The sequence below is a fragment of the Pseudophryne corroboree genome, chromosome 2, assembly GCF_028390025.1.
Source record: "Pseudophryne corroboree isolate aPseCor3 chromosome 2, aPseCor3.hap2, whole genome shotgun sequence".
Lineage (NCBI taxonomy): Eukaryota > Metazoa > Chordata > Amphibia > Anura > Myobatrachidae > Pseudophryne > Pseudophryne corroboree.
In genome coordinates this window covers 732,215,751-732,242,082 of record NC_086445.1, presented here as the reverse complement: position 1 = coordinate 732,242,082, position 26,332 = coordinate 732,215,751, and the positions used below count along the sequence as shown (strand labels likewise).

The following is a 26,332-nucleotide window of genomic DNA, read 5'->3' as shown; positions in this document are numbered from 1 at the left end:
TTCATATCTGCTCTTGGCTTTCATTTAAACTTAGAATCAAGTACAGCAGCACCCCTGGACTTCCAGAGCATGGGCAGCACCCATGGAGAATTACACAGCACAGCAGGACTGATAGGGTAGAAGGGCAGCTCCCCATACAGGGCAGCACCCATGGAATAATGTGGCAAAAAAAATGACGTGCAAGATGGATTTGTCCTTGGGCCCCTCCCACCCTTATGCTGTATAAACAGGACACGCACACTTTAACAAACCAATAATTTCAGCGACAGCGTCTGCCACATAACTGTGGCTAAAATTATTTGTTTGTTTGGGCCCCCACAAAAAAAGAAGCAATTAATCTCTCCTTGCACAACCTTGCTCTACAGTGGCAAGATGACATTCTCATCCTCAGATTCCCCCCTCCCCCTTCAGTGTTTACATCCTCATCCTCACAGAGAAATGAAATTCAAACAAAACCACATCATTTAGGTGTCAGTGGACTGCTCACGCTATTACCCAAAGTTTCTGAACTTGACAATGACTTATGAGGAATGCGCTGCAGGTGACGTATTAGAGAGGATGTTCATAGGTGGTTAACGTCCTTACCCCTACTTATTATGGATTGACAAAGGCAACCGATGGCTTCACACATGTTTTCTGTATTTGTGAAGAAATAATTCCACACCGAAGAGGTGGCTTTTTTTTGTATTTTGCTCAGGCATGACAATGGGCTTTTTCATCCCATGGAGAACAACTGTCTCCACTGGTGCCTTATTCAAACAAACCACATCACCACCAGAATCCTCATCGTCAACTTCCTCTGCAGGTGCCAGCTACAACCATACCCTCCTCATCCTGGTGTATGTCTACAATCTAAATATCAGCAACTGGACTGGCGTTGCTCCTCCTAGCACTTGCAGAGGGCGTGCAATTGGTGGTAGGAGCCTCCTCTCCCCATACAGTGTTGTGAAGGTCAGGCCTAGACTTTACAACCGTGGACAGTGCCATCACCCCTGTATTTTCACAACACCCCTGTACTTTTACAGCATACAGGACAAGTGTACTTTTTTGACAGCAGCACCCCTGTATTTTTACAGCATACAGGACCAGTGTTCTTTTATTTTAACTACAGCACCCCTGCATTTTTTTCAGCATACAGGACCAGTGTACTTTTATTTTAACAACAGCACCGCTCTATGTTTACAGCATACATGACCTGTGTACTTTTATTTTAACAGCAGCACCCCTGTATTTTTACAGCATACAGGACAAGTGTACATTGATTTTCACTGCATCCTTGAATTTTTACAGCATTCAAGACAGGGCCAGTGTACATTTATTTTACTGCACCCCTGCATTTTTGCAGCATACAAGACAGGGCCAGGGTACATTTATTTTACTGCACCCATGAATTATTACAGCATGCAAGACAGGGCCAGTGTACATTTATTTTAACAACAGCCCCCTGAATTTTTACAGCATACAAGACAGGGCCAGCACACCTGTATTTTTATTGCATACAGGAGGACAGTGCCCCTGCCCCATGTACAACACAGTAACAGCCAGGACAGCAACAACACCCATGTACAGCTGCAGCACCCCTAACAGCACATGAAACACCAGTGACAGCCAGGACAGCACCCCTAACAAAACACTGACAGGACAACATCCCTAACAGCACTCATAGAGAGTACCTGCTGACTCCACCCGACACCACCACCCACAGAGAGAGACAGAGGTCTGTCTCCCTCACTCTCCAAGTGAAAATGGCGGTAATGCGTGGCTGTTTATATGGAATCCAATACCCACAAGAATCCGACAGCTGGATGATGATGTTTTCCCTCATTCTCGTTTCTGAGTCTGGTGGGAAGTCCCAAGCCAGACTCGAATTCTGGATCAGAACAGGATGTTCGGGGGTGTTTGGTTTCCCTGAGTACCGATCCCACTCATCTTTAGTTATTACCCAGTTTAATTCTATTACTGTTGTTCTAATTGTAAAGCGCAAAGTAATATGCTGTGCTATATATGAAACTTTTTTATTATTATTATTATTATTATTAATAATAATAATAATAATGAGCTAAGGGAGAGATCTGGCTGGAGGGAAATACTACAGATATATGATCAGAACCACTAAAGAGTGTTTCTGAAGATGCAAACAAATTACTGCACCTGCTACATATACTGTAGTACCATCATCCAAAAAGAGGATGAAGCATTTGCATATCACTATTATTTGTACCAAAAGGGCATCAACACTATGAGGTACACTTGCAAATGCTGAATCGATCATATAACCTACACCTACCTATGAGTTTGAGTAACTTATTATAAATTTTCAAATGGAAGAAGCAGACATTGAAGCCATCAAAGTTGGAGCATACTTGAAGCAGAATGTCCTAATGACTGTACCATTTGCAGTACATAGAGTGCACACTGTAGTGACCCAGTATCGAAACTAAAAGCAGAAATAACAAAGGCATCATTTCCCAAATGGCAATCACCAAAAAAGTACTATCACACCTGGGTGGAATAGATCACACCTTTCTAGTATGTCCAAACTGTGGGAAGCAACATGTTCTCCCGCTGAGTATGAAAGCTCAAAGATGTTGAGGAATGGGATTGGTGGCCAGATAAAAGGCAGCAATAGAAAAATGTCTGACAGACACTGCATATGCAGACCCAAATTAACCCTAAGTGCTGCATGAGGTTTCCTCACTGGAATGATTAAAGGCAGTCCAATAGGATGAGTGCTAGTATACTATGGGTCTGATTCAGAGATGTACACATACATGATGGTTCACTTACATCTCCGATGGTTGCTGATCTGCACAAGCACAGATTAGTGGATCCGCAATGGTTGCAGTTCCCACTATGTCAGTCTTGCTGCAGCCATTTGGGACATGTGTGGTGATGGGTGTTTTTCAAAACAGGGGTGTATCTGCCCCATTTTGTAGGAGTGCCACGGACAGGTCCTGTGTCTTCCAATGCAGATTTCCTGGCCTAGTCAGAATCAAGACACTGCCATTCTGAGTAGAGATGAGCAGGTTCGGTTCTCCGAGAACCGAACCCTCCCGAACTCCACGTGGTTTACAGGTCCGAGGCAGGCTCGGCTGTTACCGCCTGACTTGGAAAACCCGAACAAGGGAAAAGTAATTATCCCGCTATCGGATTCTTGCGATATTCGTATTCCATATAAAGAGCCGTGTGTCGACGCCATTTTCACTCGTGCATTGTAGGGAGAGCAGAGAGGACGTGGCTACGTTCTCTCAGTGGCAAATCTCAATATCAGTGCTCAGTATCAGTGCTTATTGCTTCTCAGTAATACAAGTACAGTGTCTCTCTTGTGCTGCATCTTGCTACTCAGTGTAAGTTCTCAGTAGTATCATCATCAGTGCTCAGTATCACTGCTCATTGGCCCTCATTCCGAGTTGTTTGCTCGCTAGCTGCTTTTAGCAGCCGTGCAAACGCTAAGCCACCGCCCTCTGGGAGTGTATTTTAGCTTAGCAGAAGTGCGGACGAAAGGATCGCTGCGCTGCTACAAAAAAAGATTGTGTATTTTCAGAGTAACTCCAGACCTACTCAGCGCTTGCGATCACTTCAGACTATTTAGTTCCTGTTTTGACGTCACGAACACACCCTGCGTTCGGCCAGCTATGCCTGCGTTTCCCTAGGCACGCCTGCGTTTGTAACTGACACGCCTGCATTTTTCAGCACACTCCCTGACAACGGTCAGTTACCTCCCAGAAAAGCCCCTTCCCTGTCAATCACTCTTCGGCCAGCAGTGTGACTGAAAAACTTCGCTATACCTTGTGTGAAACTACTTCGGCTGTTGTGAAATACGTCGCGCATGCACATTGCGCCGCATATGCATGCGCAGAAGTGCCGCTTTTTTTCCTAATCGCCGCGCTGCAAACAAAATAGCTAGCGAACAACTCGGAATGACCACCCTTGTCTTGTGCTGCATTGTGGTGCTCAGTAATACTACAGTACATTACTAATACTAGTCCAGTGTCTTTTGCTGCATCTTGCTGCTCAGTGTCAGTTCTCAGTAGTAATTCATCATCAGTGCTTAGTATCACTGTTCATTGTCTTGTGCTGCATTGTGGTGCTCAGTAATACTACAGTACATTACTAATACTAGCCCAGTGACTTGATCTGCATCTTGCTGCTCAGTGTCAGTTCTCAGTAGTAATTCATCATCAGTGCTCAGTATCACTGCTCATTGTCTTGTGCTGGATTGTGGTACTCAGTAATACTACAGTACATTACTAATACTTCTCCACTGTGTTGAGCTGTATCTTGCTGCTCAGTGTAAGTTCTCAGTAGTAATTCATAATCTTGCTGCTCAGTGTCAGTTCTCAGCAGTAATTCATCATCAGTGCTCAGTATCACTGCTCATAGTCTTGAGCAGCATTGTGGTGCACAGTAATACTACAGTACATTACTAATAGTCCAGTGTCTTGATCTGCATCTTGCTGCTCAGTGTAAGTTCTCAGTAGTAATTCATCATCATTGCTCAGTATCACTGCTCATTGTCTTGTGCTTCATTGTGGTGCTCAGTAATACTACAGTACATTACTAATACTAGTCCAGTGTCTTGTGCTGCATCTTGCTGCTGTAGGGTGCTGTGGTAGTGTCCTGTCACTGCATAGGTCATCATCATTCCAGTCACAGTGATATCTGGTATCTATCTAGTGGTATCTAATTCCAGACATTACTGCCATCTAATTCCAGATATATTACTGGCATATAATTCCACACATTAAAAATGGAGAACAAAAATGTGGAGGGTAAAATAGGGAAAGATCAAGATCCACTTCCACCTAGTGCTGAAGCTGCTGCCACTAGTCATGGGAGAGACGATGAAATGCCATCAACGTCGTCTGCCAAGGCCGATGACCAATGTTATAGTAGAGAGCATGTAAAATCCAAAAAAGCAAAAGTTCAGTAAAATGACCCAAAAATCTAAATTAAAATCATCTGAGGAGAAGCGTAAACTCGCCAATATGGCATTTACGACAGGAAGTGGCAAGGAACGGCTGAGGCCCTAGCCTATGTTCATGGCTAGTGGTTCAGCTTTACATGACGATGGAAGCACTCATCCTCCCGCTAGAAAAATGAAAAGAGTTAAGCTGGCAAAAGCAAAGCAAAGAACTGTGCATTCTAAATCACAAATCCCCAAGGAGAGTCCAATTGTGTCGGTTGCGATGCCTGACCATCCCAACACTGGACGGGAAGAGGTGGCTCCTTCCACCATTTGCACGCCCTCTGCAAGTGCTGGAAGGAGCACCCAAATTCCAGTTCCTGATATTCAAATTGAAGATGTCACTGTTGAAGTACACCATGATGAGGATATGGATGTTGCTGGCGCTGAGGAGGAAATTGACGAGAAGGATTCTGATGTGAGGTGGATTGTTTAAGTCAGGCACCCGGGGAGACACCTGTTGTCCGTGGCATGAATAAGGCGATTGACATGCCTGGTCAAAATACAAAAAAAATCACCACTTCGGTGTGGAATTATTTCAACAAAAATGCGGACAACAGGTGTCAAGCTGTGTGTTGCCTTTGTCAAGCTGTAATAAGTAGGGGTAAGGACGTTAACCACCTAGGAACATCCTCCCTTATACGTCACCTGGAGCGCATTCATCAGAAGTCATTGACAAGTTCAAAAACTTTGTGTGACAGTGGAAGCAGTCCACTGACAACTAAATCCCTTCTTCCTCTTGTACCCAAGCTCCTGCAAACCACACCACCAACTCCCTCAATGTCAATTTCCTCCTTAGACAGGAACGCCAATAGTCCTGCAGGCCATGTCACTGGCAAGTCTGATGAGTACTCTCCCAACTGGGATTCCTCCGATGGATCCTTGAGTGGAACGCCTACTGCTGCTGTTGCTGCTGGCGCTGCTGTTGTTGCTGCTGGGAGTCAATCGTCATCCCAGAGGGGAAGTCGGAAGACCACTTGTACTATTTCCAGTAAGCAATTGACTGTCCAACAGTCCTTTGCGAGGAAGATGAAATATCACAGCAGTCATCCTGTTGCAAAGCGGATAACTCAGGCCTTGACAACTATCTTGGTGTTAGACGTGCGTCCGGTATCCACCGTTATTTCACAGGGAATTAGAGAATTGCTTGAGGTAGTGTGTCCCTGGTACCAAATCCCATCTAGGTTCCACTTCTCTAGGCAGGCGATATGAGAATGTACACAGACGTCAGAAAAAGTGTCCTCAGTGTCCTAAAAAATGCAGTTGTACCCACTGTCCACTTAACCACGGACATGTGGTCAAGTGGAGCAGGGCAGACTAAGGACTATGTGACTGTGACAGCCCACTGGGTAGATGTATTGCCTCCCGCAGCAACAACAGGGGCAGCACCAGTAGCAGCATCTCCCAAATGCCAACTCGTTCCTAGGCAGGCTACGCTTTGTATCACCGCTTTTCATAAGAGGCACACAGCTGACAACATCTTACGGAAACTGTGAAACATCATCGCAGATTGGCTAACCCCAAATGGACTTTCCTGGGGATTTGTGATATCGGACAACGCCACCAATATTGTGTGTGCATTATATGTGGGCAAATTCCAGCACGTCCCATGTATTGCACATATATTTAATTTGGTGTTGCATAATTTAAAAAAAAAACGACAGGGGCGTGCAGGAGATGCTGTCGGTTGCCCGAAAAATTTGAAGGCCACTTTCGGCATTCACCCACCGCCTGCCGAAGACTGGAGCGCCAACAAACACTCCTGAACATGCCCTGCCATCAGCTGATCCAAGAGGTGGTAATGAGATGGAATTCATCTCTCTATATGCTTCAAAGGATGGAGGAGCAGCAAAAGGCCATTTAAGCCTATACATCTGCCTATGATATAGGCAAAGGAGGGGGAATGCACCTGACTCAAGCGCAGTGGAGAATGATTTCCGTCTTGTGCAAGGTTCTCAAACCCTTTGAACTTGCCACACGTGAAGTCAGTTCAGACACTGCCAGCCTAAGTCAGGTCACTCCCCTCATCAGGCTTTTGCAGAAGCAGCTGGAGAGATTGAAGGAGGAGCTAAAATGGAGCGATTCTGCTAGGCATGTGGGACTTGCGGAAGGAGCCCTTCATTCGCCTAACCAGGATTCACGTGTGGTCAATCTGTTGAAATCAGAGCACTACATTTTGGCCACCATGCTCGATCCTAGGTTTAAAGCCTACATTGTATCTCTCTTTCCGGCAGACACAAGTCTGCAGATGTTCAAAGACCTGCTGTTGAGACACTTGTCAAGTCAAGCGGAACGTGACCCGCCAACAGCTCCTCCTTCATTTTCTACCGCCACCTTAACTGCCAGGAATAATATGATTTTACTTACCAGTAAATCTATTTCTCGTAGTCCGTAGTGGATGCTGGGGACTCCGTAAGGACCATGGGGAATATACGGGCTCCGCAGGAGACAGGGCACTTTAAGAAAGAATTAGGAATACTGGTGTGCACTGGCTCCTCCCTCTATGTCCCTCCTCCAGACCTCAGTTAAGGAAACTGTGCCCGGAAGAGCTGACAGTACAAGGAAAGGATTTTGGAATCCAGGGTAAGACTCATACCAGCCTTACCAATCACACCGTATAACTCGTGATAAATTTACCCAGTTAACAGTATGAACAACAACAGAGCATCAGACCAACCTGATGCAACCATAACATAACCCTTATGTAAGCAATAACTATATAGAAGCATTGCAGAAGAAGTCCGCACTTGGGACGGGCGCCCAGCATCCACTACGGACTACGAGAAATAGATTTACCGGTAAGTAAAATTTTATTTTCTCTAACGTCCTAGTGGATGCTGGGGACTCCGTAAGGACCATGGGGATTATACCAAAGCTCCCAAACGGGCGGGAGAGTGCGGATCACTCTGCAGCACCGAATGAGCAAACACAAGGTCCTCCTCAGCCAGGGTATCAAACTTGTAGAATTTTGCAAAAGTGTTTGAACCCGACCAAGTAGCTGCTCGGCAAAGCTGCAATGCCGAGACCCCTCGGGCAGCCGCCCAAGAAGAGCCCACCTTCCTTGTGGAATGGGCTTTTACTGATTTTGGAGGCGGCAATCCAGCCGCAGAATGAGTCTGCTGAATCGTGTTACAGATCCAGCGAGCAATAGTCTGCTTTGAAGCAGGAGCACCCAGCTTGTTGGATGCATACAGGATAAACAGCGAGTCAGTTTTCCTGGCTCCAGCCGTTCTGGCTACATAAATCTTCAAAGCCCTGACTGCATCAAGTAACTTGGAATCCTCCAATTCACAAGTAGCCGCAGGCACCACAATAGGTTGGTTCAAATGAAAAGATGACACCACCTTCGTCAGAAATTGCGGATGAGTCCGTAATTCTGCCCTATCCATATGGAAAACCAGATAGGGGCTTTTACATGACAAAGCCGCCAATTCTGACACACGCCTAGCCGAAGCTAAGGCCAATAGCATGACCACCTTCCACGTGAGATATTTTAACTCCACGGTCGTAAGTGGCTCAAACCAGTGAGATTTCAGGAAACTCAACACCACGTTAAGATCCCAAGGTGCCACTGGTGGCACAAAAGGGGGCTGAATATGCAGCACTCCCTTTACAAACGTCTGAACTTCAGGAAGAGAAGCCAGTTCCTTTTGAAAGAAAATGGATAGGGCCGAAATCTGGACCTTAATGCACCTTAATTTTAAGCCCATAGTCACTCCTGACTGTAGGAAGTGAAGGAAACGGCCCAGCTGGAATTCCTCCGTAGGGGCCTTCCTGGCCTCACACCAAGCAACATATTTTCGCCATATACGGTGATAATGTTTTGCTGTCACGTCCTTCCTAGCCTTTATCAGCGTAGGAATAACCTCATCCGGAATGCCTTTCTCCGCTAGGATCCGGCGTTCAACCGCCATGCCGTCAAACGCAGCCGCGGTAAGTCTTGGAACAGACAGGGTCCCTGTTGCAACAGATCCTGTCTGAGAGGCAGAGGCCATGGGCCCTCTGTGAGCATTTCTTGCATTTCCGGATACCAAGTCCTTCTTGGCCAGTCTGGAACAATGAGTATTGTTCTCACTCCTCTTTTTCTTACGATTCTCAGTACCTTGGGAATGAGAGGAAGAGGAGGAAACACATAAACCGTCTGGAACACCCACGGTGTCACTAGTGCGTCCACAGCTATCGCCTGAGGGTCTCTTGACCTGGTGCAATACCTTTGTAGCTTTTTGTTGAGGCGGGATGCCATCATGTCCACCTGTGGCAGTTCCCATCGATTTGTAATCTGTGTGAAGACTTCTTGATGAAGTCCCCACTCTCCCGGGTGGAGGTCGTGCCTGCTGAGGAAGTCTGCTTCCCAGTTGTCCACTCCCGGAATGAAAACTGCTGCCAGTGCTTGCACGTGATTCTCCGCCCAGCGAAGAATTCTGGTGGCTTCTGCCATCGCCACCCTGCTTCTTGTGCTGCCCTGGCGGTTTACATGAGCCACTGCGGTGATGTTGTCTGACTGAATCAGCACCGGTTGGTTGCGAAGCAGAGGCCCCGCTTGACTCAGGGCGTTGTATATGGCCCTTAGTTCCAGGATATTGATGTGCAGACAAGTCTCCTGACTTGACCACAGCCCCTCGAAATTTCTTCCGTGAGTGACTGCACCCCACCCTCGGAGGCTTGCATCCGTGGTCACCAGGACCCAGTCCTGTATGCCGAACCTGCAGCCCTCTAGAAGGTGAGCACTCTGCAGCCACCACAGAAGAGACACCCTGGCCCTGGGGGATAGGGTGATCAGCCGATGCATCTGAAGATGCGATCCGGACCACTTGTCAAACAGATCCCACTGAAAAGTCCTCGCATGGAACCTGCCGAAGGGAATGGCTTCGTATGACGCCACCATCTTTCCCAGGACTCACGTGCATTGATGCACCGACACCTGTTTTGGTTTTAAGAGGTCTCTGACCAGAGTCACGAGCTCCTGGGCCTTCTCCGCCGGGAGAAACACCTTCTTCTGGTCTGTGTCCAGAATCATGCCCAGAAAGGGCAGACGCGTCGTAGGAATCAGCTGCGACTTTGGAATATTCAGAATCCAGCCGTGCTGTTGCAACACCTCCCGAGAGTGTGCTACACTGATCAGCAACTGCTCTCTGGACCTCGCCTTTATGAGGAGATCATCCAAGTATGGGATAATTGTAACTCCTTGCTTTCGCAGAAGCACCATCATTTCTGCCATTACCTTGGTAAATATTCTCGGTGCCGTGGATAGACCAAACGGCAACGTCTGGAATTGGTAATGAAAGTCCTGTACCACAAATCTGAGGTACTCCTTATGAGGTGGATAAATGGGGACATGCAGGTAAGCATCCTTTATGTCCAGAGACACCATAAAATCCCCCTCTTCCAGGCTTGCAATGACCGCCCTGAGCGATTCCATCTTGAACTTGAACCTTTTCAGGTAAATGTTCAGGGATTTTAAATTCAATATGGGTCTGACCAAACCATCCGGTTTCGGTACCACAAACATTGTGGAATAGTAACCCCTTCCCTGTTGAGGGAGGGGAACCTTTACCACCACCTGCTGGAGATATAATTTGTGAATTGCCGCTAACACTACTTCCCTTTCTATGGGGGAAGCTGGCAGGGCCGATTTGAGATAACGGTGAGGGGGCATCACTTCGAATTCCAGCTTGTATCCCTGAGACACAATCTGTATAGCCCAGGGATCCACCCGTGAGCGAACCCACTGGTGGATGAAATTTCGGAGACGCGCCCCCACCGCTCCTGGCTCCACCTGTGGAGCCCCAGCGTCATGCGGTGGATTTAGTGTAAGCCGGGGAGGACTTCTGTTCCTGGGAACTAGCTGTATTGTGCAGCTTCTTTCCTCTACCCCTGCCTCTGGCAAGAAAAGACGCACCTCAGACTTTCTTGCCTCTTTGTGATCGAAAGGACTGCATTTGGTAATACGGTGCTTTCTTAGGTTGTGAGGGAATATATGGCAAAAAATTTGACTTCCCCACCGTAGCCGTGGAAACTAGATCCGAGGGACCGTGCCCAAACAATTCCTCACCCTTATAAGGTAACACCTCCATGTGCTTTTTTGAGTCGGCATCACCTGTCCATTGCCGAGTCCAAAGGACCCTTCTGGCAGAAATTGGCATTGCATTTTTTCTAGAGCCCAGTAGGCAAATGTCTCTCTGGGCATCCCTCATATATAGGACAGCGTCTTTTATATGCCCCAGGGTCAGTAATATAGTATCTTTGTCCAAGGTATCAAGTTCCTCAGACAGAGTATCTGTCCATGCTGCTACAGCACTACACATCCAGGCCGACGCAATTGCCGGCCTTAGTAGGGTACCTGAATGTGCATATACGGACTTCAGGATACCTTCCTGCTTTCTATCCGCAGGATCTGTTAGGGTGGCCGTATCCTGTGACGGCAGGGCTACCTTCTTAGATAAGCGTGTCAAAGCTTTGTCTACCCTAGGGGATGACTCCCAGCGTAACCTGTCCGTTGGCGGGAAAGGATACGCCATAAGTAACCGTTTGGGAATCTGCATTTTCCTATCAGGAGAATCCCAAGCTTTTTCACATAACTCATTTAACTCATGTGAAGGGGGAAAAGTCACCTCTTGCCTTTTTTCCCCAAACATATAAACCCTCTTGTCAGGGACAGGGTTTTCCTCTGAGATGTGCAATACATCGTTCATTGCTATAATCATGTAGCGGATGGCTTTTGCCCTTTTAGGCTGCAACTTTGCATCATCGCCATCGACACTGGAGTCAGAATCCGTGTCGATATCTGTGTCAACAATTTGGGATAGTGGCCGCTTCTGAAACCCTGACGGCCTCTGCGCTGTAAGATCAGGCATGGGGTGAGACCCTGACTGTCCCAAGGCTTCAGCTTTATCCAACCTTTTATGCAAGGAGTTTACATTATCATTTAACACCTTCCACATATCCATCCAATCAGGTGTCGGCGCCGTCGGCGGAGACGCCACATTCAACTGCACCTGCTCTGCTTCCACATAGCCTTCTTCGTCAAACATGTCGACACAAGCGTACCGACACACCACACACACAGGGGATGCTCTATTTGAGGACAGAACCCCCACAAGGTCCTTTGGAGAGACAGAGAGAGAGTATGCCAGCACACACCCCAGCGCTATATGACCCAGGAATTACACAGTAACTTAGTGTTTACCCAGTAGCTGCTGTATACACTGATTTTGCGCAAAATTTATGTGCCCCCCCTCTCTTTTTACCCTCTTTCTACCGTGATTCTGTAGGGGAGAGCCTGGGGAGCTTCCTCTCAGCGGAGCTGTGGAGAGAAAATGGCGCTGGTGAGTGCTGAGGAAGAAGCCCCGCCCCCTCAGCGGCGGGCTTCTCTCCCGCGATTTTGTGTAAAATAATGGCGGAGGCTCATGCATATATACAGTGCCCAACTGTATATATGCTCTTTTATGCCAAGAGGTACTTAAATTGCTGCCCAGGGCGCCCCCCCCCCCCCCCCCCTGCGCCCTGCACCCTACAGTGACCGGAGTGTGCAGGTTTAATGTGGGAGCAATGGCGCACAGCTGCAGTGCTGTGCGCTACCTCATATGAAGACTGGAGTCTTCTGCCACCGCTTTCGAAGTCTTCTTGCTTCTCACGCCGGCTTCTGGCTTCTGGCTCTGCGAGGGGGACGGCGGCGCGGCTCCGGGATCGGACGACCAAGGGTGCGTTCCTGTGTTCGATACCTCTGGAGCTAATGGTGTCCAGTAGCCTAAGAAGCATGACCTATCCACAGTGAGTAGGTCTGCTTCTCTCCCCTCAGTCCCACGTAGCAGAGAGTCTGTTGCCAGCAGATCTCTCTGAAAATAAAAAAACCTAACAAAATACTTTCTTATTAGCAAGCTCAGGAGAGCTCACTAAAGTGCACCCAGCTCGTCCGGGCACAGATTCTTACTGAGGTCTGGAGGAGGGACATAGAGGGAGGAGCCAGTGCACACCAGTATTCCTAATTCTTTCTTAAAGTGCCCTGTCTCCTGCGGAGCCCGTCTATTCCCCATGGTCCTTACGGAGTCCCCAGCATCCACTAGGACGTTAGAGAAAGGATAACATTTCCAAAACTACCTGCTGGCGGTGATGCAGGGCAGTCAGGAGCAAGTGCTGACATCTGGCCTGGACTGGAGGACCTGCTAACGATTACTGACATGTCGTCTACTGTCACTGCATATGATTCTGTCACCATTGAAAGAATGGTGGAGGATTATATGAGTGACAGCATCCAAGTAGGCATGTCAGACAGTCTGTACGTATACTGGCAGGAAAAAGAGGCAATTGGAGGCCCTTGCACAAACTGGCTTTATTTTACCTAAGTTGCCCCCCCTCTAGTGTGTACTCCGAAAGAGTGTTTAGTGCAGCCGGTCACTTTGTCAGCGATCGGCATAGGAGGTTACTTCCAGAAAATGTGGAGAAGATGATGTTCTTCAAAATTAATTATAATAAATTCCTCCGTGGAGACATTTACCAGCAATTGCCTCCAGAAAGTACACAGGGACCTGTGATGGTGGATACCAGTGGGGACGACTAAATACTCTGTGAGGAGGATGTACACAGTGAAAGGGGTGAGGAATTGGGGGATAAGGATGAAGTGGACATCTTGCCTCTGTAGAGCCAGCTTGTGCAAGGAGAGATTGATTGCTTCTTTTTTGGTGGTGGCCCAAACCAACCCTGTCGCTGAAATGATTGGTTTGTTAAAGTGTGAATGTCCTGTTTATACAACATAAGGGTGGACCTCTTTTTTTTATTTATCTTTGCATCATGTGCTGTTTGGGGACTATTTTTTTAAGTGCCATCCTGTCTGATACAGCAGTGCCACTCCTAGAGGGGCCAGGTGTTTGTGCCGCCCACTTGGGTCGCTTAGCTTAGTTATCCAGTGACCTTGGTGCAAATTTTAGGATTAAAAATAATATTGTGAGGTGTGCAGTGTTCAGAATAAACTGGATATGAGTGGAAATTATGGTTATTGAGGTTAATAATACTATAGTATCAAAATTACCCCCAAATTCTATGATTTAAGCTGTTTTTGAGGGTTTTTTTTTTTTAAAAACACCCAAATCCAAAACGCATCCGAATCCGACAAAAATTCGAAAGGGTGGATTTGCCAAAATGCGTCCGAATCCAAAACACGACCGCGGAACCGAAACAAAAACCAAAACACAAAACCCGAAAAATGCCGCTGCACATCTCTAATTTTGAGTAACCTTAGGGCCCAAGTTCACGCAGATGATCTGATGCTTCATTTACAGTTATAGCAGGGGATCAACCAGCAGGAGGCATCTATTTACACTAAACACTTCCTGTGGCATTAGCATATTTTCACACAGCAGCTACGTCCAAAGTCACAGCTGCTGCTCACAGCAGCTGCGTTCAAAGTTACAACTGCTGTGTGAGCTGTATCCACCATTGAATCAGGCACTATGTTAGCATATAACAGATTTGAAAAGCTGAATTCTTCGGTCTGAAGTGGGCTGTAATTAACACGTTTCAGGATTACTTACATGGGGTTCATTTTGAGGCACATATAGACAGTTTGCATTGTATCATCTACATTCAAATCACTGCAAAACTTGATGCAACAAGGATATCAGTAGTGTTGATTCTACTGTCAATGTGAGATTTTTTTCTTAAGTGTAAGACTGGTTGAACAAACACACGTTTTGCCCTCAGCACTTGGTCAAACATAACAGGGGGAAGGTGAGGAGTGGGTAGGTGCTATGGAAGTGCATAGACTGGAGTTTACAGGAAAACCTTATCCTCTTTAATACCAAATCATGTAATTGCTGGCATATGAAATGCATTACTTGCATCGTTCAATGACAACTCCTTAATACTAGTTGTGAAATAGCATATCTTCCAACAGGAGTAATCTAGTCAAATCGGCCTATTCTCCAAGAGAAAAGAGGCCTTCAAGAATTTGGATGAAATCCTGTTGGAAAGTCTATAATGGCACAGAAACATCTGCAAGTATATACTACACTTACGTTATAGCATCATTTGATTTTGATGAGTTTATGTGGGAATTTTCTTTAGTGCTTATGTATGTATGTGACACATGTCGTTTATTTATCATCAATTGTTAGTTATAAGGGAGCTGTGTCGGTATTATGTAGTGACCTGCAGACATTGGCTTTAAGTGACATATACTTCTTAATTAACATTTTAATCATTAAGGGAAGCAATATTCAATATACATTTATTTAATTAATGAGCTCTTTATGGATTACTACTCACAGTATGATCAATTTAATTATTTTATATTTAGATGCAAGTATTATTTCTGGTAATTGCAAACTTATAATTATCGAATTGGTAGTTGGATTTTACGGTGGAAATAGTACTATTTTTTACATATGTAATACAGGTTGAGTATCCCATATCCAAATATTCCGAAATACGGACTTTTTTGAGTGAGAGTGAGATAGTGAAACCTTTGTTTTTTGATGACTCAATGTACACAAACTTTGTTTAATACACAAAGGTATTAAAAATATTGTATTAAATGACCTTCAGGCTGTGTGTATAAGGTGTATATGAAACAAATGAATTGTGTGAATGTACACACACTTTGTTTAATGTACAAATTTATAAAAAATATTGGCTAAAATGACCTTCAGGCTGTGTGTATAAGGTGTATATGAAACATAAATGAATTGTGTGAATGTAGACACACTTTGTTTAATGCACAAAGTTATAAAAAATATTGGCTAAAATGACATTCAGTCGGTGTGTATTAGGTGTATATGAAACATAAATGCATTCTGTGCTTAGATTTAGGTCCCATCGCCATGATATATCATTATGGTATGCAGTTATTCCAAAATACGGAAAAATCCCATATCCAAAATACCTCTGGTCCCAAGCATTTTGGATAAGGGATACTCAACCTCTATACGTTTTTGGCTGATTTTATGGTGGAAATAGTACTGGGGGGGTTTTTAATAGATTTTTTATACGTTTTGATCTATCTTTAGTGCCATCATCCGGTAAGAATTTATTTCACAAGTATCAATAAACATTTTGTAATATGTGTTTACAAGCCTCTGCCCAGTCCAGAGATTAAATTCTTGGGATTAGTGTGAATTAAAAAAGACATATCTGGACATGTTAGGTACTCCAGATCTATTAGGTGATGAGAACTACAAATAATAACAAAACTTTAACATGGGTTGTGAGACTGGTTCCATTGTCTAGGATGCAACTCTGAGGGGGTCGCTAGTACATTAAAGCAACAGCAAAATTCAATCCACACAAGTACTGTTACTAGACAGGAGAGTACACGTTAGGTGTCTTCTGCACCCACCCGATGACAGTGTGATTGGCCTGGCAACTGATGGAGAAGGGGTGGTTTAAGAGAGGAGAGGGCCCTGTGAGCACAGTGCAGGTCTCTGGGAACATGATACCCGCACTATGTTGTGCAGGGGCGTCAGAACATATTTTGGTTGAGGGGGCAAGATAAAATCTCACTTTGGTGCCTCTAATTTCTGCCCATATTAGGTGGGTCACTTGTACCTGAACAGAACACCACGGAGCAGCTGGCAGTGAGTGGCCCCTTATATACATTATGTCTGGTACAGCCCCCTTACACACAATATTCCTGGTAAAGCCCCTTATATACATATGTTTGGTAGAGATGAGCGGGTTCGGTTTCTTTGAATCCGAACCCGCACGAACTTCACTTTTTTTTCCACGGGTCCGAGCGACTCGGATCTTCCCGCCTTGCTCGGTTAACCCGAGCGCGCCCGAACGTCATCATGACGCTGTCGGATTCTCGCGAGGCTCGGATTCTATCGCGAGACTCGGATTCTATATAAGGAGCCGCGCGTCGCCGCCATTTTCACTCGTGCATTGAGATTGATAGGGAGAGGACGTGTCTGGCGTCCTCTCCATTAGAATAGAGATAGATAGATTAGATAGAGAGAGATTGTGCAGAGTCGCAGACAGAGTTAGTTTACCACAGTCAGTGACCAGTGCAGCAGCTAGTTAACTTTTATTTAATATAATATATCCGTTCACTTCTCTCTGCTATATCCGTTCTCTGCCTGAAAAAAAAAACGATACACAGCACAGTCAGTCACACAGTGTGACTCAGTCTGTGTGCACTCAGCTCAGCCCAGTGTGCTGCACAGTCATCAATGTATAAATTAAAAGCTTATAATTAATTGTGGGGGAGACTGGGGAGCACTGCAGGTTGTTAGCAGGAGCCAGGAGTACAATTATATTAATTAACAGTGCACACTTTTGCTGCAGGAGTGGTGACCAGTGCCTGACCACCAGTATAGTATTGTTGTATACTACTAATATCTCTTTAAATATCAACCAGTCTATATTAGCAGCAGACACAGTACAGTGCGGTAGTTCACGGCTGTGGCTACCTCTGTGTCGGCACACGGCAGGCAGTCCGTCCGACCAGAATTGTATTATTTATTATTATATACCTACCACCTAACCGTGGTTTTTTTTTCATTCTTTATACCGTCATAGTGTCATCCTAATTGTTACGAGTATACTACTATCTCTTTATCAACCAGTGTACAGTGCGGTAGTTCACGGCTGTGGCTACCTCTGTGTCGGCACACGGCAGGCAGTCCGTCCGACCAGAATTGTATTATTTATTATTATATACCTACCACCTAACCGTGGTTTTTTTTTCATTCTTTATACCGTCATAGTGTCATCCTAATTGTTACGAGTATACTACTATCTCTTTATCAACCAGTGTACAGTGCGGTAGTTCACGGCTGTGGCTACCTCTGTGTCGGCACACGGCAGGCAGTCCGTCCGACCAGAATTGTATTATTTATTATTATATACCTACCACCTAACCGTGGTTTTTTTTTCATTCTTTATACCGTCATAGTGTCATCCTAATTGTTACGAGTATACTACTATCTCTTTATCAACCAGTGTACAGTGCGGTAGTTCACGGCTGTGGCTACCTCTGTGTCGGCACACGGCAGGCAGTCCGTCCGACCAGAATTGTATTATTTATTATTATATACCTACCACCTAACCGTGGTTTTTTTTTCATTCTTTATACCGTCATAGTGTCATCCTAATTGTTACGAGTATACTACTATCTCTTTATCAACCAGTGTACAGTGCGGTAGTTCACGGCTGTGGCTACCTCTGTGTCGGCACACGGCAGGCAGTCCGTCCGACCAGAATTGTATTATTTATTATTATATACCTACCACCTAACCGTGGTTTTTTTTTCATTCTTTATACCGTCATAGTGTCATCCTAATTGTTACGAGTATACTACTATCTCTTTATCAACCAGTGTACAGTGCGGTAGTTCACGGCTGTGGCTACCTCTGTGTCGGCAGTCGGCAGGCAGTCCGTCCATCCATAATTGTATTATTATTATAATATATACCACCTAACCGTGGTTTTTTTTCATTCTTTATACCGTCGTCATAGTGTCATACTAGTTGTTACGAGTATACTACTATCTCTTTATCAACCAGTGTACAGTGCGGTAGTTCACGGCTGTGGCTACCTCTGTGTCGGCAGTCGGCAGGCAGTCCGTCCATCCATAATTGTATTATTATTATAATATATACCACCTAACCGTGGTTTTTTTTTCATTCTTTATACCGTCGTCATAGTGTCATACTAGTTGTTACGAGTATACTACTATCTCTTTATCAACCAGTGTACAGTGCGGTAGTTCACGGCTGTGGCTACCTCTGTGTCGGCAGTCGGCAGGCAGTCCGTCCATCCATAATTGTATTATTATTATAATATATACCACCTAACCGTGGTTTTTTTTTCATTCTTTATACCGTCGTCATAGTGTCATACTAGTTGTTACGAGTATACTACTATCTCTTTATCAACCAGTGTACAGTGCGGTAGTTCACGGCTGTGGCTACCTCTGTGTCGGCAGTCGGCAGGCAGTCCGTCCATCCATAATTGTATTATTATTATAATATATACCACCTAACCGTGGTTTTTTTTTCATTCTTTATACCGTCGTCATAGTGTCATACTAGTTGTTACGAGTATACTACTATCTCTTTATCAACCAGTGTACAGTGCGGTAGTTCACGGCTGTGGCTACCTCTGTGTCGGCAGTCGGCAGGCAGTCCGTCCATCCATAATTGTATTATTATTATAATATATACCACCTAACCGTGGTTTTTTTTCCATTCTTTATACCGTCGTCATAGTGTCATACTAGTTGTTACGAGTATACTACTATCTCTTTATCAACCAGTGTACAGTGCGGTAGTTCACGGCTGTGGCTACCTCTGTGTCGGCAGTCGGCAGGCAGTCCGTCCATCCATAATTGTATTATTATTATAATATATACCACCTAACCGTGGTTTTTTTATACCACCTAACCGTGGCAGTCCGTCCATAATTGTATACTAGTATCCAATCCATCCATCTCCATTGTTTACCTGAGGTGCCTTTTAGTTCTGCCTATAAAATATGGAGAACAAAAAAGTTGAGGTTCCAAAATTAGGGAAAGATCAAGATCCACTTCCACCTCGTGCTGAAGCTGCTGCCACTAGTCATGGCCGAGACGATGAAATGCCAGCAACGTCGTCTGCCAAGGCCGATGCCCAATGTCATAGTACAGAGCATGTCAAATCCAAAACACCAAATATCAGAAAAAAAAGGACTCCAAAAACCTAAAATAAAATTGTCGGAGGAGAAGCGTAAACTTGCCAATATGCCATTTACCACACGGAGTGGCAAGGAACGGCTGAGGCCCTGGCCTATGTTCATGGCTAGTGGTTCAGCTTCACATGAGGATGGAAGCACTCAGCCTCTCGCTAGAAAACTGAAAAGACTCAAGCTGGCAAAAGCACCGCAAAGAACTGTGCGTTCTTTGAAATCCCAAATCCACAAGGAGAGTCCAATTGTGTCGTTTGCGATGCCTGACCTTCCCAACACTGGACGTGAAGAGCATGCGCCTTCCACTATTTGCATGCCCCCTGCAAGTGCTGGAAGGAGCACCCGCAGTCCAGTTCCTGATAGTCAGATTGAAGATGTCAGTGTTGAAGTACACCAGGATGAGGAGGATATGGGTGTTGCTGGCGCTGGGGAGGAAATTGACCAGGAGGATTCTGATGGTGAGGTGGTTTGTTTAAGTCAGGCACCCGGGGAGACACCTGTTGTCCGTGGGAGGAATATGGCCGTTGACATGCCAGGTGAAAATACCAAAAAAATCAGCTCTTCGGTGTGGAGGTATTTCACCAGAAATGCGGACAACAGGTGTCAAGCCGTGTGTTCCCTTTGTCAAGCTGTAATAAGTAGGGTTTAGGACGTTAACCACCTCGGAACATCCTCCCTTATACGTCACCTGCAGCGCATTCATAATAAGTCAGTGACAAGTTCAAAAACTTTGGGTGACAGCGGAAGCAGTCCACTGACCAGTAAATCCCTTCCTCTTGTAACCAAGCTCACGCAAACCACCCCACCAACTCCCTCAGTGTCAATTTCCTCCTTCCCCAGGAATGCCAATAGTCCTGCAGGCCATGTCACTGGCAAGTCTGACGAGTCCTCTCCTGCCTGGGATTCCTCCGATGCATCCTTGCGTGTAACGCCTACTGCTGCTGGCGCTGCTGTTGTTGCCGCTGGGAGTCGATGGTCATCCCAGAGGGGAAGTCGTAAGCCCACTTGTACTACTTCCAGTAAGCAATTGACTGTTCAACAGTCCTTTGCGAGGAAGATGAAATATCACAGCAGTCATCCTACTGCAAAGCGGATAACTGAGGCCTTGGCATCCTGGGTGGTGAGAAACGTGGTTCCGGTATCCATCATTACTGCAGAGCCAACTAGAGACTTGTTGGAGGTACTGTGTCCCCGGTACCAAATACCATCTAGGTTCCATTTCTCTAGGCAGGCGATACCGAAAATGTACACAGACCTCAGAAAAAGAGTCACCAGTGTCCTAAAAAATGCAGCTGTACCCAATGTCCACTTAACCACGGACATGTGGACAAGTGGAGCAGGGCAGGGTCAGGACTATATGACTGTGACAGCCCACTGGGTAGATGTATGGACTCCCGCCGCAAGAACAGCAGCGGCGGCACCAGTAGCAGCATCTCGCAAACGCCAACTCTTTCCTAGGCAGGCTACGCTTTGTATCACCGCTTTCCAGAATACGCACACAGCTGAAAACCTCTTACGGCAACTGAGGAAGATCATCGCGGAATGGCTTACCCCAATTGGACTCTCCTGTGGATTTGTGGCATCGGACAACGCCAGCAATATTGTGTGTGCATTAAATCTGGGCCAATTCCAGCACGTCCCATGTTTTGCACATACCTTGAATTTGGTGGTGCAGAATTTTTTAAAAAACGACAGGGGCGTGCAAGAGATGCTGTCGGTGGCCAGAAGAATTGCGGGACACTTTCGGCGTACAGGCACCACGTACAGAAAACTGGAGCACCACCAAAAACTACTGAACCTGCCCTGCCATCATCTGAAGCAAGAAGTGGTAACGAGGTGGAATTCAACCCTCTATATGCTTCAGAGGTTGGAGGAGCAGCAAAAGGCCATTCAAGCCTATACAATTGAGCACGATATAGTAGGTGGAATGCACCTGTCTCAAGTGCAGTGGAGAATGATTTCAACGTTGTGCAAGGTTCTGATGCCCTTTGAACTTGCCACACGTGAAGTCAGTTCAGACACTGCCAGCCTGAGTCAGGTCATTCCCCTCATCAGGCTTTTGCAGAAGAAGCTGGAGGCATTGAAGAAGGAGCTAACACGGAGCGATTCCGCTAGGCATGTGGGACTTGTGGATGCAGCCCTTAATTCGCTTAACAAGGATTCACGGGTGGTCAATCTGTTGAAATCAGAGCACTACATTTTGGCCACCGTGCTCGATCCTAGATTTAAAGCCTACCTTGGATCTCTCTTTCCGGCAGACACAGGTCTGCTGGGGTTGAAAGACCTGCTGGTGACAAAATTGTCAAGTCAAGCGGAACGCGACCTGTCAACATCTCCTCCTTCACATTCTCCCGCAACTGGGGGTGCGAGGAAAAGGCTCAGAATTCCGAGCCCACCCGCTGGCGGTGATGCAGGGCAGTCTGGAGCGACTGCTGATGCTGACATCTGGTCCGGACTGAAGGACCTGACAACGATTACGGACATGTCGTCTACTGTCACTGCATATGATTCTCTCAACATTGATAGAATGGTGGAGGATTATATGAGTGACCGCATCCAAGTAGGCACGTCACACAGTCCGTACTTATACTGGCAGGAAAAAGAGGCAATTTGGAGGCCCTTGCACAAACTGGCTTTATTCTACCTAAGTTGCCCTCCCACAAGTGTGTACTCCGAAAGAGTGTTTAGTGCCGCCGCTCACCTTGTCAGCAATCGGCGTACGAGGTTACATCCAGAAAATGTGGAGAAGATGATGTTCATTAAAATGAATTATAATCAATTCCTCCGCGGAGACATTGACCAGCAGCAATTGCCTCCACAAAGTACACAGGGAGCTGAGATGGTGGATTCCAGTGGGGACGAATTGATAATCTGTGAGGAGGGGGATGTACACAGTGATATATCGGAGGGTGAAGATGAGGTGGACATCTTGCCTCTGTAGAGCCAGTTTGTGCAAGGAGAGATTAATTGCTTCTTTTTTGGGGGGGGTCCAAACCAACCCGTCATATCAGTCACAGTCGTGTGGCAGACCCTGTCACTGAAATGATGGGTTGGTTAAAGTGTGCATGTCCTGTTTTGTTTATACAACATAAGGGTGGGTGGGAGGGCCCAAGGATAATTCCATCTTGCACCTCTTTTTTCTTTTCTTTTTCTTTGCATCATGTGCTGATTGGGGAGGGTTTTTTGGAAGGGACATCCTGCGTGACACTGCAGTGCCACTCCTAGATGGGCCCGGTGTTTGTGTCGGCCACTAGGGTCGCTAATCTTACTCACACAGCTACCTCATTGCGCCTCTTTTTTTCTTTGCGTCATGTGCTGTTTGGGGAGGGTTTTTTGGAAGGGACATCCTGCGTGACACTGCAGTGCCACTCCTAGATGTGCCCGGTGTTTGTGTCGGCCACTAGGGTCGCTAATCTTACTCACACAGTCAGCTACCTCATTGCGCCTCTTTTTTTCTTTGCGTCATGTGCTGTTTGGGGAGGGTTTTTTGGAAGGGCCATCCTGCGTGACACTGCAGTGCCACTCCTAGATGGGCCCGGTGTTTGTGTCGGCCACTAGGGTCGCTTATCTTACTCACACAGCGACCTCGGTGCAAATTTTAGGACTAAAAATAATATTGTGAGGTGTGATGTGTTCAGAATAGGCTGAAAATGAGTGTAAATTATGTTTTTTGAGGTTAATAATACTTTGGGATCAAAATTACCCCCAAATTCTATGATTTAAGCTGTTTTTTAGGGTTTTTTTAAAAAAACACCCGAATCCAAAACACACCCGAATCCGACAAAAAAAATTCGGTGAGGTTTTGCCAAAACGCGGTCGAACCCAAAACACGGCCGCGGAACCGAACCCAAAACCAAAACACAAAACCCGAAAAATTTCCGGCGCTCATCTCTAATGTTTGGTAGAGCCTCTTACAGATATTATGTCTGACAGCCCATTATATACATTGTAGAGCGCCTCCTCCTCATTCCTTTCCTTCTCATTCCTGTGTTCCACTTCCCTACCCCTTCACCACTGTCAGCATCTATGCTGCTGCTTACCTCCGTTGTCACCTCACTGGCATCATGTATCTGCAGAGCAGCCTCAGACACTGCCAGAGTCAAGGTGGGGAGCGAAGCACACGGAGCAGGCAGCTTCATCGCTGCCCGTGCTGTATTAGCAGCAGTTTGTCCGTCACCGCTATTATTTCTTTACACAGCAGGCAGCGCTGCAGCTGATGGCAGCAGCAGGCACAGGTGGGCAATCGTGGGGCCATGTGGATGGAGTGCCTCTCTCATGTTTAGTTAAAAAAAGTTTTGAGGCAAGACAAATGGTGAGTGTTGTCTGCCTAGAAAGAAAATGGGAGCTCATTTTAAATCATTGTTGGGTAGTTGCTCCCAAATATTATAATTTATATCAAAGTGTACCGAGAATTGATTTTATTTAATTGAGCAATGAAACAAAAAATCCCTTCCCACTTTCTCACCTGAGTGATGCCTGTACCCAGGGGGAGTCATTGATTCTCATATTATAAAATGTGGGTAGTTATAGAATTAACCACGGCTAGTGTCTCTTAAATTCTTGATCTCTGTTTAAAGAGAAAAGTTCCAGAAGAGAGGCTTATTAAAGCTTCAAATCATAGTGTAAAGTTTATGGGTCCCCCACAAAAGAGGGGTGATAATGAAGGTTTCTAAAGGGATTTGAAGCTATTTCCCTTGAAGTTGGTGTTGTATAGTGGATGGGGCACTCCTTTTTAAGCAGTTGTGGGATATAGTTGTAACCCCTCTATTCACCCAGGGGTACCCTGTATCACCGCCCAGTGCCTCCACCTAAACTATTTGGGATTCTGGTATATCTCCCCGGCTAGCTTAGGACTGCCGTTTGTGATTGTGTTGGAGTAATTTCCACCCAGTACACCAATCCAATTACCCCAGTACACACTCTACAGGAGGAGTGAATAGTGTTTTAATATGATGAATTGCTTAATAATAAAGTACCTCATATCACGGCGTTACCTTTTACACCTTCTATTTCTTCGTTGCAGGTTCTTCCTTGGATGTGGAAACAACGTCACCGGTAAGTATTCTTAAGGTTAGTTTATTACCAACAGGTTTAATTCTACAACAATTAGGGTTATATTGATGGTACTCACAACATAACATATAATACATATACTGAAAAAAATATTCCGCCTATACAATCAGTAATGCATGCAAGACAAAAAAACTGTGGGTGAAACCACAACATTTACCTAGAGTGACCCGGGTACTCATACATGAATTATATATATACTCAGTTACTTGGGCCCGCGGTTATAGTGTGCACACTGCAGTTCATTACGATTATGATAGAATTGTATCATTAAATATAGGTCTGTTAGACAGTACACTTTCCATGCTGCAAATTATATTAGAAGTCTAATGGGTTCACCGCTCCTATTGTTACTCCTGTGCAATTGAAGTGGCTTTCCTTTTAAATTTGGCTGGTCCTCCTTCCTTCTGCTATTGGGCTGACTTGAAGGGTATTTAATTGAATAATACAGACCCGCATTCAGGGAGTCCTTCAGTGGTACTCCGTGTTCCTAGTCTTTTATACTCAACTCTTCTCTGAGTCCTCATCAGAGCTGTACTATTACTGAAGATATCTTGTTTTCTGGAGCTAGACTTTGGTTAATCAGTAATGGCCCCGGTTATACGCAATAGGATCCTATGCACTATCCACTGGTGGGTTATAGTCACGGACAGTATCCATAAATATTGACTGTTAAGGTATTCAGTTTCAGGCAACATCATTGAGTATCGCAGATTCCTCCTCCTCTCACCATCTCGTTAAGTAGTAGTATAATTGTATAAATTATAATTTCTCTAATATAGTACAAATAGTCTGGTGTATTATGATTCTACTGTTTTGGGCACTCCTCATCTGATTTTAATGGTTTAGTAGTCTACAGATGATTACCAGCACTCTGTGGCAGTCATGTGAGAACAGCAGTGAACAGCAGATTATACTCTTGGTACCCAATAGGAGTGTTAAATATGTTTGGCAATAATAGCTTCCTCCTGACAGTTTATAGTCCTGTCACCTTTACATCATGAGCTCAGATAGGTGCTATACCTGTTTGCAGTGTGGCTGTCTTAAACACTTACGTATTCATCTGTCAGTGCGGCTTCTGACGGGGCATAGACGAGATCCACCCGCCTCTGTTCGGCTTACAGCGGATCGATCAATGCGGGTGGCAGGGAGCTTCGTGGATACACTCCCCCAAATCTTTCCGTAAGTTCACCTCTCCTCTATCGTCCGGTGCTCACACCTCCGCTGCTGCTCTGTCTCTCCCCTCTGCACCACCAACCGACGACCTCACACGAGCAACCGTTTTTTTCTCTTCCCCGCGAGTCAGTCTCAGCTCACCCCCCAGGCAGTTACCCTTGGGCACGGGGAGCCTCCAGCTCAACCTCTCCGTCCCTCGCATGCCACTCTATGCCCCCGAATATACAGGCATTGGTTATTTGTTCACATCCCATTGAAATTCATGCATTTACAAATAAATAAATATACAATAATTATTACAAATCATTTATGTACACATATAATATATACATATGTCACGAAAGACCACTGTGGAGCATAAATACTATTGAATACCCTCATACATACTAGGGGTTACATAGTTATAGGGAGAATCAAGAGGGGCATGAGAGAGAGAGACTAAGAGGCAGGTTTGTGACATGAGGG

At 45.7% G+C, this 26,332-nt stretch overlaps 1 long non-coding RNA gene across 1 annotated transcript in view; it reads right to left on the bottom strand.

Annotated features, from left to right (window-relative positions):
* Nucleotides 1–26,027, bottom strand: part of LOC135051148 (uncharacterized) — a 43,966-nt gene extending 17,939 nt beyond the window's left edge. The window contains exons 1-3 of the long non-coding RNA XR_010242069.1: nucleotides 25,747–26,027; nucleotides 24,598–24,651; nucleotides 23,662–23,948 (exon numbers count right to left, since the gene is read on the bottom strand). This is a non-coding gene — a long non-coding RNA (uncharacterized LOC135051148). The remainder of the gene's footprint in view (nucleotides 1–23,661; nucleotides 23,949–24,597; nucleotides 24,652–25,746) is intronic.
* Nucleotides 26,028–26,332: the final 305 nt, after the last annotated feature.